Here is a 19,911-nt window from a genome sequence, read left to right as displayed (position 1 = left end):
CTATGCATCCATTTGATTATGTTGACTTAACATCTTTTTTTGAACAGGTATGATGTAATCACCCTTCAGGAAACTTGGGCTGAGACCAGCTGCCCATTGCTGGGGTATTAAGAAATATGAAAACCCGCTTACAGAAAGAGTAAGAATGGCCGTGCTAAGGGAGGGTTGGCCACCTATGTCACTGTTAAACTAAAAAGGTGCGTTTTGCCACTGGTTTGGGATGACAATTGGATTCAGGGGATTGTGATTAGGAATGGGTTCTCGCAGCAAACTGTCATGGTAATTAATGTTTATATTGCTCCCAGAATAAAGGAAAAAAGGGGAGGTTGTCCCGATTAATGCAGATTTTGGCTGATCTAGCTGGGCAATATCCATGCACCGATTGCCTTATAACTGGTGACTTTAATACAAATCTGTTTCAGGACACTGTAGAAGCTTTTGAAGGTCCTGATCTCTGTAATCGCCAGTTAGTCCCTGAACAACTGAGGCCCCAGGGTTGCCCACACTGTCCGCCGGGAGAGAACGTAGTAATGCATTTAAATAGCATGGGCTTCAAAGTTCTGAATGGCCGTTTACAAGATGATGCCCCTCCCTGTTGGACAAGATCGGACGGATGGTCCCACTCATAGTTGAATTATACCATTTGTTATATTGAATTGTTTTCCTGTATTGAAAAGTTTTTGATCTCTTCTCGGAGCAAGAGTGATCACCATCCCCATATTGTAATTATAAAAACTAGCTTCCATTTTCATGATGTTATGCAGGTTGTGGGTGGCGGCGTTTGTTCTGAGTCATTAAGGCTTATAAAATTGAACTCTTCTATTAGCGGCAACGTATTGGTTGATTGTGTTAATTTTTTCGACTGTGAAGGATTTGGTTGTACATCCCCAATTGAGTTATGGGATAAATTCTCTTCCTTACTGTGATCAAGGTTTCATCAACCTGCTCGCAATTGCACCTCATTCCGGCCCTTTGGCATTTCTAGGGAAACTTGGAGTCTAAAGAAAGCGTGTAATAGACTAGCAAGGGCAATTACGAAGAGCCCTGATTCTGAGTGCCTATTAATTAGATATAAGGAACTGAGGAAAGTCTATATGAAGGCCATTTATGATGACCATCAGAGCCATCTCAATCAGTTTTGGGCAAAACTTTTTAATGTGAGTAAAGATTCAAACTTTTAAAAAAATGTGGTCCCTCATTAACAACCTACAATGCAATCAAATAAGTATTGGCACTATTAATATTTCTGAAGGGGTTTGGTCATCATACTTGATTAGCCATTTCTTTGCAAGTGATCAGGATGGGAAATTGTTGACCGAGGGGGGTTTATTGTACCACTGCTGCTCTAGTCAAGTTTGGTTCCCTGTCTGCTGCATTTGCATCTCCCCCTTATGGAGAGAAGACTCTTTTTTAATCAGGTCTTCTTCGTATTATCTTTAGGGCAAAGCGAGATGGAGCCCCAGGTCCCAATGGCCTCCCACAGATGCTATTCAAACAGGATTCTTCATTTTAGGCAGTTCATCTTTCACATCTGTTTGAGTACTTTCTTTTGACATCAAGAATACCTGGGTCTTGGCGCGGTGCCATTCTTCATCCTCTATATAACAGCGGTTCGAGTTTGGATCCTGCCAATTTTAGGATTATAGCCCTGCTTGATAATGAGGCCAGGTTTTATGCCAGTCTTCTGCTGCAAGATCTTCATGCCTGGGCTGAATCAAAGGGACTAATCCCTATTGTTCAAACAGGGTTTTCGGCACAACAATAAACCTATTGGCCCTCTTTGTATTGATTGACAGGGCGACTCTATCAAGTTCTATGCTGCATTGCTGTTTTGTTGACTTCAAGGTAGCATTTGGCCGAATCCCTAGGGGCGCCCTGTGGGCCAAACTACAAATCTGGAGCATTCCTTCAATGCTCCTGGGTGCTATTGTGGAACTACAGATGGATACCTGGGTCCGTATTAAATTAGGTGATGGGTGTTCTCTTTCCAGAAAATCTTTTACTGGTCGTGGTGTGAAACAGGGATGCATGTTTGCATCCCTACTTTTTAATTTGTTTATTGCAGGTTTGTCATTGTCTCTTGGTGCTGTTAATTCTCCTCCCCACCAAGATTGGTGGTCTCAGGCTTAGCCATTTGCTCTATGTTGACGATCTCGCACTGTATAGTTACACCAAGATAGGTCTTCAACGACTCCTCAACCAACTTGCATTTTTGCATTTTATACTCCTGTGAATCAATTAGAAGTCAATTTGCTTAAACCAAAGTGGTCTCCTTTGGAAGAAAAAAGCATTTAGGACTCAGCTGGTATTACAAGAGCAGCAAACTTGTTTCATAGCAGTCTTATAAATACTAGGGGTGCATTTCCATTTTAGGGACAGCTTTGTCAAGCATAAGAAGGAAATTGAACTTAAGGCTGTGGCATTGCAGGTTGCCTTTTCTAAATTATTTAAAGTTTTAAAGGGGCCGAATATTCTCCCTCCTATGGAAATCATGAGAGCAAAGATCATTCCCTCGCTTTCTTATGGTCAGGAAATCCTGCTGGGTAAATGCTCTTCTTTATAAAACAGGCTGGCCAATAAGATCTATAAGAGAGTTTTCCACGTATCACATCTTGCTTCCCCTGCACAGGTGCAGTTGGAATTTGGGCTTTTGGATCAGCAGGTAGTTGGCACCTGCGCCTTCCTGAAGCTTTGTCATAAGCTACGTCGAGCCAATGAAGGTAGCCTGGAGGCAGTTTTGTGGCAGGAAATCAGTGCATCAGAAACAAAGGGGTCTAATTTTTACTTTTTGGTTGAATGCAAACGGCGATTGGAAGCCGGTGACCTCTGGGTAAGCAACCCTTCCCATTTTTTGTTCAAACTGGGGGTCAAAAAGATCATACAGTTACACTTGTGTCACTCGGATCGTTCCCTCCTTGCTAAATGTAAGCGTGCTTGGTCAGTAATTAATTTCTTCAAGCCAGGTACTCCATTCAGTTATTTCTCCTGCTCCTACGGGTTTCGTTTGAAAGAGGCCTTTATGGCCCCAAGGATGGGTGATTGTCTTTTTTTTAAACATTTACCTTTTTGGCGGTTAACTCCAGGAGAGGGGGTGATGTGCAGGGGCTGTGGTAACACGGAAGAAACAATTGAACATGTGGTTTGTTTGTGTCCGGCGTTACACAAAGGATGCAGATCTCTGCTTTGTTGTAAATGGAAGGAATTGGGGATTCGCTCCTGTTGACAGGCCATTATTAAGTCCTTGGATCCTACGAATTTAATGTTGAATGCGTTACTGACCAAATGTATTAAAATCGCCCAACTCAGATTCAAGGGCACTGCGAGCAGTGGATAATTATGTTTGGAATTTTTTCCAGATCTTGCCTCTTTGGTTTGTAGTAATATGTTAAGGTGCTGAGTTTAAATGTCGCACTTTGGGCTGGGATCGTAATTGGTATCTAACTTAATGATTATATAATGCACTACGCACTTTAGGGTTCTGGGCTGTGGTGGTTCGGTCTTATTTTTAGTTGAACGTTTTATGTTATTATGTAGGAATGTTTCTAGCATGTATTTAATATTTTATTGTAGGTGTTTTACTGATTGTTTACTTTCTTGGTTTTAATTGCACCAGATTTTATTATCTATACAATAAACTAATACTCTACTCTACTAGAGTATTCATTATTAGGCAGTGATTGGAACTGTCAAAATAGTAATACCTTTATACCCTTTTCATGTCAATCATGTTCTTTAGGTGCTGCCTGATCCACCTGTTCCGTGGTAACTGACAACATTCTCCTTTGAGCATTGGCTGACTTTTAGCTTCACATGTTACCCATGTCTGGATGAAAGACATCTCATTAGTTGCTCTTCTGTGAGGTGCTGTCGGACTCCTTTAAAAACTCACTAGAGCATTCTTCCACTGTGGTGTCAGTTATACGGGAATCTTTGATGGCAGAACTAAAATAAATTAAACACTCGATAAACATGGCTGAACATTCATCAACAAGGTCAAATAGGTAATTAGATAGATGCATGCAGACCTGGCCTTTGTGCAGACTTGAATGAACACCATTGATAGAAGACTGGGTCTTGTGGTAAATAACCTGCTCACAGTGCTTGATCGTGCAACAAAATCCGGAATCTCCATAAAAAGACACAGATTTGGACAACCAAAGCAGAAGGGGCAAGAACGGTATATTGGAGGTCCCTGAAAAAGGTTATGTGTGTTTTGCTTCATAATTTTACCCAACATTGATGGATAGCACCGTTCGCCATGATTGAAATCACAGAGGGCACATAGGGTTAATCTATATACCCCAATAGGTCTTTCTGACCTAGATCAATTATAGCCTGCCTTTTGATGCATGCTACACATCATCTTCCAAGCCAAGAAACTCACCACTTATGAAAATAATGATTGTTCAGTTGCCTTGCTGTGTATGGTTTGCATGGAACCACAATGCTCAAGAAAAAATGTCTAGTCCTAAGACCTCTGCTGAAAAAATGGACAATACAGTCTGTTGGAACCAGCAACCATGAAAAGTACTGTGTAAGAATACAATCAGGAATCCTATGATACTAGAGACCTCCAATAATTTCTGGAATCTTTGGAAAACTCCACAATAAAGTTCTCCATAATTATTAACCCTGAGGCTGACAAACCCTTTGTGTGACACCATTGCTCCTGTTTTGTCTTTGCACTGGTCTTTTTCACACTTTCATAAACATTCTGATAAAAATGATTCTCTTTGCAATTACATCTGGTCCAGAGATCCTCATTTGACGGAGACAAATTTCAGATGACCTCATAAGCAAAAGGATGAAAGGGAACATAACTTGAAAGCAATAGTGTAGGACTTGCTTTTACAGAGCTCCCACCATCTGCATGATGTTGCTAGCATCCTGTAATCACCAGTTCTCAGTGAAGTTGTAAGATATTGCACCTCCACTTGCTGCTTTTATATTGGGCTGGGAATTGCTGCTTTAGACAGAAATACATAGTGACAGGCCTGCCTGATCACATGGCGTCCATGGTCCAGATAAGCTAGTGGCTTGGTGCATTTGATGCTGACAGCAGTGAGTGCCTTTTTAGTCCGAAAAGATCCCGCGATGGACTGTAGGAGTCCTTGACAGATGTGATCCCTTTGGGCGCAGTAGACATGCACAGCTTGAGGAGATGGACAATAAAGGGCCCAATGAGACGAGGGACGCACTAACAACAAAGTAGGAGGAGCTTCACTCTAAAAGACTTGATCTCCTCAGAGATCAGAACCACAAGCCTGCCCAGGTGAATGAGAGTGTGCAGCTGGTATGACTTCCATCAAGCAGTGTGGGAGACTCAGCAAACAACCTTCAAGGAAGAGAAGGCAAAATGATGAAAGCTACTGAGAGTTCACTTTAGCAGACGGAAGGCTTCCTGTGTGAAGTGAGTGAGAAAGGGGGGAATAGATTTTAGATGTCATGCCTACCCTCCCCCTCATGTGAGAACATGAACTCAGGGAGAGCGCAGAATGGGTTTGTTTCTTGGTAAGCAGAGTAAAAGTTTGAAATGGAAGTCACAGTGAAATAATGTGAGTGTGGCAAGTCTTCTTGAGTGTTTCGAAGGGCCTGATATCATAGCCTGTATGGAACAAAGGATTATATAGAATGCAGCAACTTCAATGTTGCCAGATCACATAGTGAATATGGAAAAGCTTACAAACTTTATAATAAGTAAGACTCTAGGGGTCCATGGACTGCTGACGGTATTCTACATACCCTATATTACCACACTGGCATCAAAGCTGCTTTTCCTGTATTATTGCTGTATACCTTGAATGAAGCAGAGATAGTGTCCCTCCTCAAACCAGGTCAGAGTGAGCATGGAATGACAGTGTTCAGGTCTCTCTTCGTGTCAAACAGTATTTATAAATATATAAACTCTTAAGTAAAGTTTTAACAAATTGCCTGCTTAGAGTATTACTACTGCTATTTCACCTGGACCAGAATGGGTATATGCCAGGCCGAAACACATCACTCAACATCAGGCATCTGTTTCATGTCCTTGATAAGGTGCCAGATTCTTCATGCGTCTTATTACTATACACACAGAAACTTTCTCAACATGCATTGCACGCATTGCGCCACCTTGTAACCCTTGCAATACATAATGCTCGTACCAGGCATACTGAAGGTAAAGGGGGTGTTCCCTGTTAGGGGGACAGAAAAAATGGTGCAAAGATATCTAAGAGATTTCTTTATGTCATTTTTTCAGGACTTTTAACGCCTGCTCTGAGCAGGCATTAAAAGGTGACACACCATTGCTTACAGTGAGCCTCAATGGGCTTTGCAGGATTATTGTCAAAAAATTTTACACTAGTCCTGCAAAGCTCCAAACTAGTGTCAAAAATGTTGACGCTAGTTTCCCTAACTATCGCTTTTGTGCACCATATTTTAGATATGAAGCACACATGGTGGGGTTAGGGAGGTGCTGAGGGGAGCAAAAAAAGTGGCGCTGTCAGTCTGCAACTTCCCTTTTCTTAAATCAGGCCCTTAATAGGAGGGGAACTAGAGATCTACTTGCATGGGAAGAGATAATGATGTCTTTTAGAAACACTACTATTGTTGATCACCTTCCATGAATTGGCATTAGGGAAGAAGTCTATTGATTTCAATGATGACATATTCAGGCCTTCTTTAACAAACTATCCATTGGTCCTCCTGCTATAAATGGGCCTTCCATAAACTCTTTTAACTGATAACATGAAATGCTGAAGCTGTTATGAGTGCCCAAGTACCTACATATGTGTGTTGACCTCCAACCTGTTTATGGACTAACCACTGACAGGCTTTATGGGCAGAATAGCCATGCTTTTCATTGAATCTGTGACATACTGGATTGTGTAGACCTGGCAAGATATTTCAGGCAGATATGTGCTGTTATAGGTCCATGTACAAGGCTAAAAAATGATAGTGGAATTTGGTTAATGCCCTAAGAAAAACCACATTCGCCTGCACCTCACCTCCCATCTAGTGATCTAGTGATCCCTCACTGAAATTGTTGGAGAAAAAACATGACAAAGTTCAGACTACAAGATGAGAAGAAATTGCATCAAATGTTGAGAACGTATTTGCACAGAAATAAGGGCTCAGTGCCCTGGTGCTAGGGCAGCTACCAAGGCAAACTTACAGGACTCTTTGGTGAGAGATGCAGTGGTTGCAAAGAAAATTATAGAAGTCTGTTCAATAACCTAAAGACAAAGGTAAAGTCACTCACAATTACATCTGATAATCTCAGACCCCTCAAAGAGCAAAAAATGTGTTCACATCAAAAAGATAAGAAGCTTTATAGTGTATCAAACAAATGCTCTGTCAATAGGGACAAGGCAGGAACATTACTGGTTCTACAGTGACAGTGGAGAAGGATGATGTCTGCCATCTCAGTTGAAGTCTCTGAGCTTAACCCATTCCAGTCAAAGCCAGTTTCCTAACTCTAAGACATCAAATGGAATTCCATGGTGACTGGTGCAAAATATCTCAATGTTTATCCTTTGTCTCTATGAGAACAATATGCCTAGGTTTATGAGAGAAAGGCAGCTAATCACATTAGGCACATTTTTCCCTGAGCTCTTCCTTAACAGGGAGAAGGCTAATCCTGTTAATTGTGCATCTTTTGGATAGAAAGGCTTCCATCTGTTAGCTGGCAAGCAGAGTAGTTATCTTGACCCAGTGGAACAGTTCAAAACCTTAATCCTACTATAGCTGGCTTAGGGAAATTCTTCAATTTTCAAAACACAAAAACAAATGTGTGTATGTCCAAATTGATATATTATATGCATTCCATATCAGAGAGCAATTGAACAAGTCACATCAATGCCTTTTTTACATTGAGGAGATCCATTTGTATTTTAAGCATGTTTTTACCCAAACCCTAAATACAGTTGAGCGCTACAGATTCTACATTTCAACATATATGGATAGAAAAGTGTTTTTCTTGGATTCCCTAATGAATATTAAGGTGTAAGCAGACCATAACCAATTATTTGTGTGTGCCATCCCTGACAGTGCTTTCTATGTACAAATACCAGATAACACTCTTCCTCACTTAGCCTGCACACGTGAGTATAGTCATGTGCAGCCATGTTTGAATGTAACCAGCTTAGAACTTCTCATCCGAACTGTGCAGGGATGGATCTCATTTATAAAAGTGGCACTAGTGATTATAGCTATACGATTTTAAAAGAAGCCTACAGTGATTGTATTTCCATCTGGGGAAGGGCTGCTTACAGCAGTGATCCATGAACCAAGTAAATAAAAAGGGATGAGAAGGTTTACTGGTCAGAACTCTCTGCCTTACAACAAACGAGTGCAAGAGATGGATGGGCTTAAAATTAGCAGTGCCTTACATTTGCATACTGTGAAACTGGAAATCAATGACACCTCCTACCTCCTACCAGAGATACTGGCTTAGAGGCCTGGCTGAAATGCCTGATTCACAAAAGTGTGATATATATGGTAACTTATTGTGTACTGTTTTTTGGGGGTTATGGGGTTCATTTTTGATAGATTCTCACTTAAGATAAGTGTTAAAGCAGAAATCTCAGCTATGTTTTAGTCACAGCAGACTAGATAGCGGATTTCATACTGTAGGTCAATTAACCAAACCGAATCTGCTTTCAAGAAAACATCAGAAACATCAAATCAAATACCAAGCAATGCACTATACATTGATATGAAACCAATAAAGACACACCATGATCAATGCAACCATTGATAACCACACCAGTTTATTAAGAAGTTAAACTATTTATTTCCCTATATTAACAATACTAAGATCACAAATATTATTTTCAAGTTCAATTGATATATGTAAAGAAACAATAATGGCTGATTTGGTCGGCAAATAAACCTAAGCTTAATCAACGCAATGAGAATTATTATTCCAATAAAGAATACACAAAACTATAGTAATAGAATCTGAGCAAGAGAAATTGAATACATTGAATCAACAAATGGAAAGTCAATGATCATTCATTAGTATGAGAGTAACACCTCACTATCCACTAATTAGCATTAACATGTTGTGCTTCATGCAAAAGATTTAGTGACATGAATTTAGAAAACATCTAGCTATGACACTATCAAAACAGCAGCAGTATTAAAATAGTAGCATTTGGTACCCGGACACAAAAGACAAATAACATTACACAGTTTATACATTTACCCAATTTCTAAGGTAATCAGCAACAACTTCTACTACATCAGGAGGACAACAGTGTTAGCATCAGGAACAGGAACAGGGTATGGGGATGGTTTAGAATTTGGACTATAAGATTACTAAACCATCAAAGTATTAGTTCAGTATTGAACTGTCATAGTAAACTCAGAAAATAATAAAATATCAGAATGTCAGTAGACTAACTGGTAAATCATGAAGTGTCAAACTGACAGATCACACTAAGGGGGTCATTCTGACTCCCGCCGGACGCGGTCACCGCGCGCCCGGCGGGAGCCGCCAAAATACCGTACCGCGGTCGGAAGACCGCGGCGGGTATTTTGAGTTTTCCCCTGGGCTGGCGGGCGGCCGCTGAAAGGCCGCCCGCCAGCCCAGGGGAAAACGACCTTCCCACCATGAAGCCGGCTCGTAATCGAGCCGGCGGAGTGGGAAGGTGCGACGGGTGCTACTGCGCCCGTCGCGTATTTCACTGTCTGTTATGCAGACAGTGAAATACAAGCGAGGCCCTCTTACAGGGGCCCCTGCAGTGCCCATGCCATTGGCATGGGCACTGCAGGGGCCCCCAGGGGCCCCGCGACACCCCCTACCACCATCCTGTTCCTGGCGGGCGAACCGCCAGGAACAGGATGGCGGTAGGGGGTGTCAGAATCCCCAAGGCGGCGCAGCATGCTGCGCCGCCTTGGAGGATTCTGACGGGCAGTGGAAAACCGGCGGGAGACCGCCGGTTTTCCTGCACTGACCGCGGCCAAAGCGCCGCGGTCAGAATGCCCTAAGGGGCACCGCCAGGCTGTTGGCGGTGCTCCCGTGGTCATTCGCCCTGGCGGTTTTTACCGCCAGGGTTAGAATGACCACCTAAGTGTACAAAGTGAAGCCTCTGGAACCCCGGAAAGTAAGAGCCTCTAGCTCCAAACAGAATGCCTCAAACCAATGGCGACAGAACATTAAATTAAACTTACAAAATGATTTCATTGGGTAAAAACATGGTACGAGTGGAAAGTGTCCAATTACATAGACATTAGATATCAAGAATACACTAAAGATGATACAAAAATTATTTGCAAGTCACTGTTTGGCTTCTAGACTATTAACGTAATTCAAGCTTTTACAAAATGTATCTTGCACACTTACTTCTCTGGTTGCGATCTGTAGGCCCTTTTGTTTGGCACCTTCCGAATACGCTGTTGCTGGACAGTGATTACAAAAATATGGAAACATTTCTCGTTGCACCATTTCCCTCAAGAGAAATACATGAGTTAGAAACATAACTACAGACAAATATGCAAATTCAATGAATGGAGCCTGTTAAACAACTGACATGAAGTCATGAGAACAGAGTACACTAGAAACATTTAATACAGATAACATTGCACAGTGGCCTTGCTCTGCTTCTGGCGCAGCAGAGGCCAAGAAATACTTGCATTATTTCAGCATGTGTTTTAGCAGAGAACAGGTGCTTAAAGAGACAGAGGTCCTCATTACAACCCTGGCGGTCGGTGTTAAAGCGGCGGTAATACCGCCAACAGGCAGGCGGAAAAAAAAATTGAATCACGACCGTGGCCGAAACCACCAACATAGACAGCCACTTTAACACTCCGACCGCCACGGCGGTACAAACAAACAGTGCAGCGTCACCGCCAACAGACAGGCGGAAGACAATGAACCGCTCACACTATTATGAGAGGCCAATCCACCACCTTTTCTGGGGCGGAACCAATGCGAACAAAAACATGGCGGAAACAGGACTTGGAAGGGAAAACACTCACCTCTCCACACCCCACGAGGAACCAGGATGCCATGGAGCCAGAACTCCAAATACTCCCTGCAATGGTATTCCTGCTCCTCTATCAGGAGCAACAAAGAAGGCGGCGACGACCATGGTGAGTACTGCACCTACAACACAGGGGAGGGGGGAGAGAAAAGAGAGTGACACACACACGCAACACCCCCACCCCCACCTTCACCCACAACAACATACACACAAATACATGCTGCAACATTACATTTATACCTCCCCACCCCCCCTTCAAGAATGCAAGGACAAAAGGAAATGAGTTGACCGATTGCAATCATGAAAAAACCAGTAGTCAAAACTCGAAATACAGTATACAGTATACAATTATGTACACCAACTACACAAGTACAGATAGTGCACCAATTATTGTCCGTGGACAACTGGGCCCAAAATGCATGGGCGAGGCCCACACTCGATACAAGGCTTCAAACAGAGAGAACACTGCAGGGGCATCAGATCGAAATGAAACAGGCACCTAAGGGGGAAGGGGAGGGGGGGCACCTCAGCCGGATGGGTGCACAACGCCACTGCTCCACGAGGGGGCTCCATGCCCACTGCTTTATCCTGGGGAGTGGAAAGCGACAGTCTCTCAAGTCTCTCCAGTGGGTGGTTTCCCCACTGCTTTATCCTGGGGAGTGCAAAGCCACAGTCTCTCAAGTCTGTTCAGTGGGTGGGTTGCCCACTGCTTTATCCTGGGGAGTGCAAAGCCACAGTCTCTCAAGTCTTTCCAGTGGGTGGGTTGCCCACTGCTGCAGCCTGGGGAGTGAAAAGCCACAGTCACTCAGGTGGATGCCTTTCTTCACTGGTTCTGGAGGGGGCTTTGTGCCCACAGTGCTTCATCCTGCCAAGGACTGAGGTAGTGGATGTGATACTCCACTGGTTCTGGAGGGGGCTTTGTGCCAAGATTGTTTCATCCTGCCAAGGACTGAGGTAGTGGATGCCTTTCTCCACTGAAGGTGTTGCATTATGGAAGCTGCCCAGGCTCCTGGTCGACTGACCACTGGGGATGGCAACCATGTCTGCGCTGGTGCCACTGGCTCAGGATGTCGCTTGGCTGCTGGCGGTGCTTGCGGCGGTGTCAGTAGCGACGGTGCTGGCGGCGGCCTCTGTGGCATCGGTGCTGGGGGCAGACTCTGTGGCAACCGTGTTTGTGGCAGCCTCTATAGCATCAGTGCGGGGGGTGGGCTCTGTGGTAGCGGTGCTGGTGGCAGACTCTGTGGCAGGGGTGCTGGTGGCGGGCTCTGTGGTGGCGGTGCTGGTGGCGGGCTCTGTGGGGCGATGCTGGTGGCAGGCTCAGTGACTGCGGTGCTGGTGGCGGCGTCAGTGACTGCAGTGCTGATGGCGGGCTCAGTGACTGTGGTGCTGGTGGGGGGCTCAGTGACTCTGGTGCTGGTGGTGGTGAATGTGGAGGTGCATGTGGCGGTGCAGGTTGTGGTCTTCTCCACCGTACCGGTTGGCGTCGACGTGGACAGAAGGTGTGACACTGGTCCCATAGTCGGTGCCACCATGCCCTCTCCTGACCTGCCCTTGATTTTCTGGCCCTTTCCCACCTTGGATGGTGATGCAGCTGTCTTGCCACTACCCCCTTTTGTTTTTCCTGAGCCCTTGGTGGCAGGTGTTTTCGCCTTCTCCCTCTGGGATGTGGGCAACTTTTTTACTTTCGCAGGTGACGGAATGCCTTTGCGCTCGCTCCGTGGCACACTGGCTGCCCTGATGCTTGCCACCCTCCAAAAGCCTGCTGTTGCTGGGACCACTGTGCCGGGTGATGTGGTGGCTGAGGTGCTGGGTTGGGAACTGGAAAGCCTGGCCCTAGGGAATGGACGGGGGGAGGTGTAGGGAAGAGGTCAATGTTAGCCAGGAAATGTTTTTTACACACACTGGGACGGGTAGATGGATTGGGTTTGGGAGTGGAGGAAGAGGTAGTGGTTGTAGGAGGTGTACGATTGCTTAATTTGGGTGAAGGTGCATGGGCTGGAGGCTGTTGTGAGGTGGATGGCTGTTGGGTGGGTGTGTGCAGGCGTTTGTGTAATTTGGGAGGAGGGCTCACAGACACACTGGGAGAGGACACAGGGGATGTGTGAATGGTAGAGGGGGTGGTGAGTGCACGTGAGCAGTGTGTGGTGATGGATGTGCTAGTGATAGAGGTAGTGGCTGAAGATGTAGTGCATGCAGGTGTGAGTGGAGACGAGACAGGGATGGAGGAGGACGATGTGGAGGAGGGGGACACAGTGGAGGCAGTGGATGTTGGTATGTCTGCATGGGAATCATGCTTGTGTGAGTGCCTGTGGGATGTGTGGTGCTTATGTTTGCCTGAGCCACCTTTGTGTGATGAGGTGTATGCATGCTGGTCTGATGGTGTGCTTGGGATAGGCTGAGGTACAGGGGATTGGGTCTAGGTGGAGGAAGTTGGAGGGGGGAGGCTGGACATAGGGACAATGGCTGCCATCAGTGCTGAGGCCAGAGCCTGAAATGCTCTCTGTTGGGCTGCCTGGCCAGAATGAATGCCCTCCAGGTATGCATTTGTTTGTTTCAAATGCCTCTCGACACCCTGGATGGCATTCACAATGGTAGATTGCCCAACAGTGAGGGATCTCAGGAGGTTAATAGCCTCCTCACTGAGGGCAGCAGGGCTGACTGGGGCAGGGCCGGAGGTGCCTGGGGCAAAGGAGATGCCCACCCTCCTGGGTGAGTGGCCACGGGACACACACTGAGGGGCTGCTGGGAGGGTGGTGCTGGTAGGGGGGGTGGCGGCTGTACCTGTTGATGCGGGTCACCGCAAGGGAGCTCCCATCAGAGGAGGAGTCGCTGTCGCTGATGTCACCTCCTGTCCCCGCCGTGGAGCTCCCCTCGCCCTCCATCCCACTGGTGGCTTCAGACTCCGTTGTCTCGCCCTCCAGGGCCAAGTGGGATGCAGCTCCCTCCTGCTCCAGTGCCACTGCTCCTCCGCCTGATGATGCTCTTGCATTCAAGAACAGGGAGACCACAAAAAAGGGTGGGGGAAAGACAGAAGAAATACATGTTCAGTGCATGCAATACCACTACCATTGGTGGACACTACAGACACAGCAGTCCTCTGCACTAGGCCATGCACTTAGAGTTCCTAGATTAATCACATGCCCATGGGGTACAAGGCCTCTGCCCGATTGCTGTACACATGGAAGTCACAGGACTAGGTGTAGATGGCTCTTACCACTGGTGGGGTTGGGGTGCTACATAGCCTGCCTCACAAAGGGTCCATGCCTACAAAGCTCACCCTGGCCTAGGGTAACCCACTGCCCACCTCCCCCACCCAGACACCTCGTAATGCGAGCAGAGTCAGATGAATGTGACAGTACTCAACCCCTTGTGGCTGCTGTGATGCCCTCAAGCACCCATCCAACTCCGGATATGCTCCAACAGGATCCGAAACTTCATGGGGGTCATGGTGCAACGGGCACCCCTTTAACGTTGGGAGGCCATCCCCAGCTGGGCCTCCGCCGTTTTCTTGCTCCAGCGGCGAATGTCCTCCGATCTTTTCCAGCAGTGAGTACGCCGTCTGTGGTGGACCTCCAGGGTCCGGACGTCCTTGGTGATGGAACGCCAAATATCCTTCTTCTGGTGGGCGCTGACCTAGAGGAATAGTACAGGGGAAAAGGCAAAAGTTTAACCATCCGGACCATCACAGTCATTGGTCCACGTTCCCACCCTTGCCCTGACGCACATACACTCACCGTCCGCACATGCAGGCCTCAGTCCCCCCCCATGTATCTTCCATCCACACCACTCCAAACAGGCATTGCCCATGCAGCATGCTCACAGTGTACTCACCTGTTTGTCTGGAGGACCGTAGAGTAGCGTGTACTGGGGGGAGGACCCCATCCACTAACTTCTCCAACTCCTTCGAAGTGAGCGCAAGGGCCCTTTCCCCAGACACATGAGCCGTCATCACTTCCAGACTGAGGTCACAGCAGCACTTGCAGTATAGGTCCTCTCCTGTCGAAGGTCAGGTATCAAGTGACTGAACAGACAGAAAATTGCGTTCACATCCACGGCGGTGCATACCGTCACTGCCGGCGTACATCGCCATTGGCTCCTGGGACCCATGGGTCCAATGTTAACCAATGCAGGATTGCACGGCGGTCTTTGACCGCCTACCGCGACGGTGTAGAACACTAGCGCAGTTACCTCATATGCCCTTGTCCCACTTTACAGTTCAGGCAGCCGCCATTTCAGGGGGCCACATGGCAATAATATTAACTGCGTCACACCTATCTAGGCCTTGCATACACACAGTAACAGGCACATTGCGGATTTACAAATGTTTGCTAATGAAATTTAGTAATACCTCAGCGTTGGCTGACTCTCTGCTCGCTGTTCTCCTCCATAGGGTACGTCCACTTGGGCAGTTGGCGAGATGGCAGCATCCTCCGGTGTACAGACCACTAGTGGACCTGTCGACAATGGAAGAGGGACACATAATAGTCACCTACAGTCTTGATTGTGCAACAATCCATGAACTGTGTGCCCAGTTGGAGCCAGACTTGACGTCAGCTATCCGCCATCCCACAGGAATCCCCCCTCTAGTGCAGGTCCTGTCAGTACTCCATTTTCTGACAAGTGGGTCTTTTCAAACAACAGTGGCCATTGCATCAGGGATGTCCCAGGCTATGTTCTCAAACGTGTTGTTCAGAGTGTTGTCTTCCCTGCTTAAACACATGTGCAGGTACATCGTTTTCCTTCAGGTGGAGGATTTGCCTACAGTGAAAGGTGACTTCTATGCCCTGGGGCATATCCCCAACATCATAGGTGCCATTGATGGAACACATGTGGCCTTGGTACCCCCCGCAGGAGTGAACAGGTGTACAGACAACAGAAGAGCTACCATTCTATGAATGTGCAGATTGTGTGTTTGGCCGACCAGTACATCTCCCATGTGAATGCCAAACTTCCTGGCTCAGTGCATGACGCTTACATTCTGAGGAATAGCAGCATCCCTTATGTGATGGGGCAACTCCAGAGGCACCGTGTGTGGCTAATAGGTGAGGATAAGGACCCTATACCCTGTTAATAGTTGTCTGGGTCTGGTGTTGTCCCTAAGGGTTAGTGTGTGTTTAATAGTTGCCCCTTGATATTTGCAGGTGACTCTGGTTAACCCAACCTGTCCTGGCTACTGACCCCAGTAAGAAATCCCAGGACAAGGGCAGAGGAACGCTACAATGAGGCACACGGGTGTACTAGGGGAGTGATTGAAAGGACCTTCAGCCTCCTGAAGGCCAGGTTCCGGTGCCTTCATATGACAGGTGGTTCTCTCTAATACTCACCAAAGAAGGTGTACCAGATCATCGTGGCCTGCTGTATGCTGCACAACCTGGCTTTGCGACGACAGGTGCCTTTTCTGCAGGAGGATGGTCCAGAAGGAGGTCTTGTGGCAGCTGTGGAGCCTGTGGGCAGTGAAGAAGAGGAGGCAGAAGAAGAGGATATCGACAACAGAAACAACGTTATCCAGCAATACCTCCAGTGATACACAGGTAAGAAGATGTCACTGCCTCACACATCTCATACTATTGTTTGAGCTAGTATAAGTCTGTCACTTTCACCCACTGTATGGACCCTGACTTGTCACTTTGCCTTTCCATTTCACAGATGTGGGTCCCACTGTGTGACCTCTACTATATTACCTCATGGACTAGAGCTGTGTTACATCGGTATGTTGACAATACAATTGACATTGCTATATTCCATAGTTATTGCAAATGCACATTAGTGAAAGCACAGACTGACTCCTGATTGTTTTGTGATTCAAGTGTGTTTATTTCAGTGCTAATTAGTGGAGGGGGTTGTAAAATGGGGAGTGGTGATGGTGGAGGAATGTCCATGGCAGAGTCCAGTCTATTTGTTTAACAGGCGCATTGTCCAAAGGGGCATAGGAAGTGGAGCTAGGGCAGTTAATGGATGGACAGGGTGACAAAGTGGGACAGAAGGATGACATTCAGGGGGGTCTCATTTCCTGGCGGGGGTCTTGGCATTGTTCTCTGTCTTGTTCCTGGATCTCAGGGACCATTTGAGGGGTGGTTCTCCATCTGCAGGGGGTGGGGTGCTGGTGTCGTGGTCCTGTGGCGGTGCCTCCTGTCCACTAGCACCGGCAGAGGTGGTGGGCTGTTCATCATCCAGACTAGTGTCAGGGGCCCCTTGTTGTGTCACAGTGTCCCTTCTGGTGTTCACAAGGTCCTTCAGCACCCCTACAGTGGTGACCAGGGTGGTGTTGATGGACTTAAGTTCCTCCTTGATCCCCAGATACTGTTAGTCCTGCAGCCGCTGGGTCTCATGAGACTTGGCCAGTACGTTGCCATCGTCTCCTGGGAATGATGGTACGCTCCCATGATGTTGGAGAGGGCATCGTGGAGAGTGGGTTCCCTGGGCCTGTCCTCCCCCTGTCGCACAGCAGTCCTCCCAGTTCCCATGTTTTCCTGTGCCTCTGTCCCTTGAACTGTGTGCCCACTGCCACTGCCCCCAGGTCCCTGATTTTCTTGGGGTGGTGGGTTTGCCTAGGTTCCCTGTAGTGGTGGACACACTGCTGCTTGACGTGTCCTGGGGACAGAGGGATGGGCCCGCTGGGTGGGTGCTGTGTTGGTGTTTCTTGAGGGGGAGGCTATGTGGTGGCATGTGCCAGTGTCAAGGGAACCGACTGTCCTGAGGTCCCTGATGGGCCAGGCTGGTCATCTTGATCCAGCTGGACAGAGCTGCTGTCATCACTGTGGGCCTCTTCTGTGGGGGGAGTGGACATGTCTGGAACCTCCTGTCCGGTGACGTTGGGTAGGGGTCCTGCAGGGGTGTAAAGGAATGCTTATCTGTGTGTGCCATCGTGTGCAATGGGTGGGTGATCCTGTACTCCCAATGCTTGCATTCTTGTCTAGGACCTTGTGTGACAATTGGTTTGGGGTCTGTGTGGGTATTTGTAGTGGACATGCTTTGGTGATGGGTGTCCATGCTTTGGTGTTGCATGCAGGGCTTGGTGTTGGGATGGGTGGGTTGTGATTGTGGGGTATATGTGAGGTTTTGGATTGATGGGGTGAGGGTGAGGGTGGGGTATGTGATGGCATGCAGGTAGGGTGGGGGATGTAATAGTTAAGATCTGACCTGCCAGAGTCCATTCCTCCTGCTAATCCTGCAAGGCCCTCAGGATGCAGTATAGCCAAGACTTGCTCCTCCCATGTTGTTAGTTGTGGGGGAGGAGGTGGGGGTCTGCCGCCAGTCCTCTGTACTGCAACCTGGTGTCTTGAGACCACGGAACGCACCTTCCCCTGTAGGTTGTTCCACCTCTTCCTGATGTCATCCCGTGTTCTTGGATGCTGTCCCACTGCATTGACCCTGTCTACGATTCTGCGCCATAGCTCCATCTTCCTTGCAATGGAGGTGTGCTGCACCTGTGATCCGAATAGCTGTGGCTCTACCCGGATGATTTTCTCCACCATGACCCTGAGCTCCTCCTCAGAGAACCTGGGGTGTCGTTGAGGTACCATGATGTGGTGTGGTTGATGTGTGAGGTGGTGTCAGTTGTGATGTGTGAGGGGATGTGTTTGTGTGTGTTGTCTGAGGTGCGTGGATGGTGTGTGTGTGCTGGTGTTGTGTGCCTGTGGATGCTCTTGTTGTTTCTGGTGGTATCTCCCTCTCTGGGCTTCTTTCTCAATTTTGGTCATAAGGGTTTGTGGGTGATGTGGGTATGTGTTTTATATTGTATTGGGTGTGTGGGAGTGGTGTGTATGTGTATCAGCTGTGTGTATTTTGAATTGTCCAATGTGGTTGTGTTTTGTAAGTGTGTGTATATTTTGAGCGCAGCGGTGTGTACTGCCAATGGTTTACCGCGGTTGAAAGACCGCTGCGTGGATTCGTCGGTCGTGATAGTGTGAGCGTATTCCTGTTGGCGTGACGGTGGAGGTTTATTACTGACCTTTAGTGTGGCGGACTTGTGTGGGTGTCTGGATTTTGGCGGATTCCGGGCTGTAGGTCATAATAGCTGTAGCGGAATTCCACCGCTGCCGCGGTGTGTTGGCGGTCTTCTGCACGGCAGTAAGCGGGATTTACCGCCAATGTTGTAATGAGGGCCAGAATGTTTTCCATTACAGTGTTAATACAACATTAGAAAACCTGTGCAGGCCTTTCACTTGGTGGCGGCAACTAAGTAAAGCACAATTTTTGTGTTCATTTATAGTCAAATTATCCTACAGTATAGTACATAAGTATGATTACGTAAAGATAAATTATTCTCATTATATCTCAGCTCTCACAATCCCTCCTCTGATGACTATATATGTCATCACAAAAAAATTATTTATTTCAATGCAAAATTTTAAACCTAGTTTCATTCACATTTTTGAAAAAAAACTTTCTTCTTGAATTTTTCCCATAAAGTTTTCCCATTTGAATATCTATCCTCCTCTGATTATTTTCAAATCTTCTTCTTTTGATCATTTGAAATAATTTCACATTCCCCAAATTCAGATTAAACAAAACTTTACAATTTAAATCCATTTTACTAATTTTAATATAATACCTTCTCCTAGGTTGTCAATCCGATTTCCCATTGATACAATTCCCTTGCCTGCCTTTTTCCAAATATTAGTTTTGGTTAATTATTTTAGTTCTGATTCATGTTTTGTTAAATTACTAATCAAACTTCTAACTAATTCACTACTGTCCGGTATGTATGAATATTCAGTGACGCAGACCAAGCAATTTACAAGCCTCGCCCACCTTTGATGAAAGTATATTGAAAGCAAGGCGGTTCTGAAGGGTCATAGCTTTTGTCTCAGATATTTCTGTATCTGAGAGGAGAATAGCTCCTGAAAAATCTGTTAACATGTTATCCAATACTGTAGACAACTTTTGTATTTTTGTTGAATTCAGAACAACTGCAACTGATGTGATTATTGCTCCAAATATG

The 19,911-nt window shown here is 46.5% G+C and overlaps 1 protein-coding gene across 1 annotated transcript in view; it reads left to right on the top strand.

Annotated features, from left to right (window-relative positions):
- Positions 1–19,911, top strand: part of GRIN2A (glutamate ionotropic receptor NMDA type subunit 2A) — a 1,722,233-nt gene that overhangs the window by 1,555,592 nt on the left and 146,730 nt on the right. The gene's annotated exons all lie outside the window — the stretch shown is intronic.

Source organism: Pleurodeles waltl, chromosome 10 (assembly GCF_031143425.1).
Source record: "Pleurodeles waltl isolate 20211129_DDA chromosome 10, aPleWal1.hap1.20221129, whole genome shotgun sequence".
Classification (NCBI taxonomy): Eukaryota; Metazoa; Chordata; class Amphibia; order Caudata; family Salamandridae; genus Pleurodeles; species Pleurodeles waltl.
Note: the sequence above shows the minus strand (reverse complement) of the source record. Positions and strands in the feature narration are given on the sequence as shown.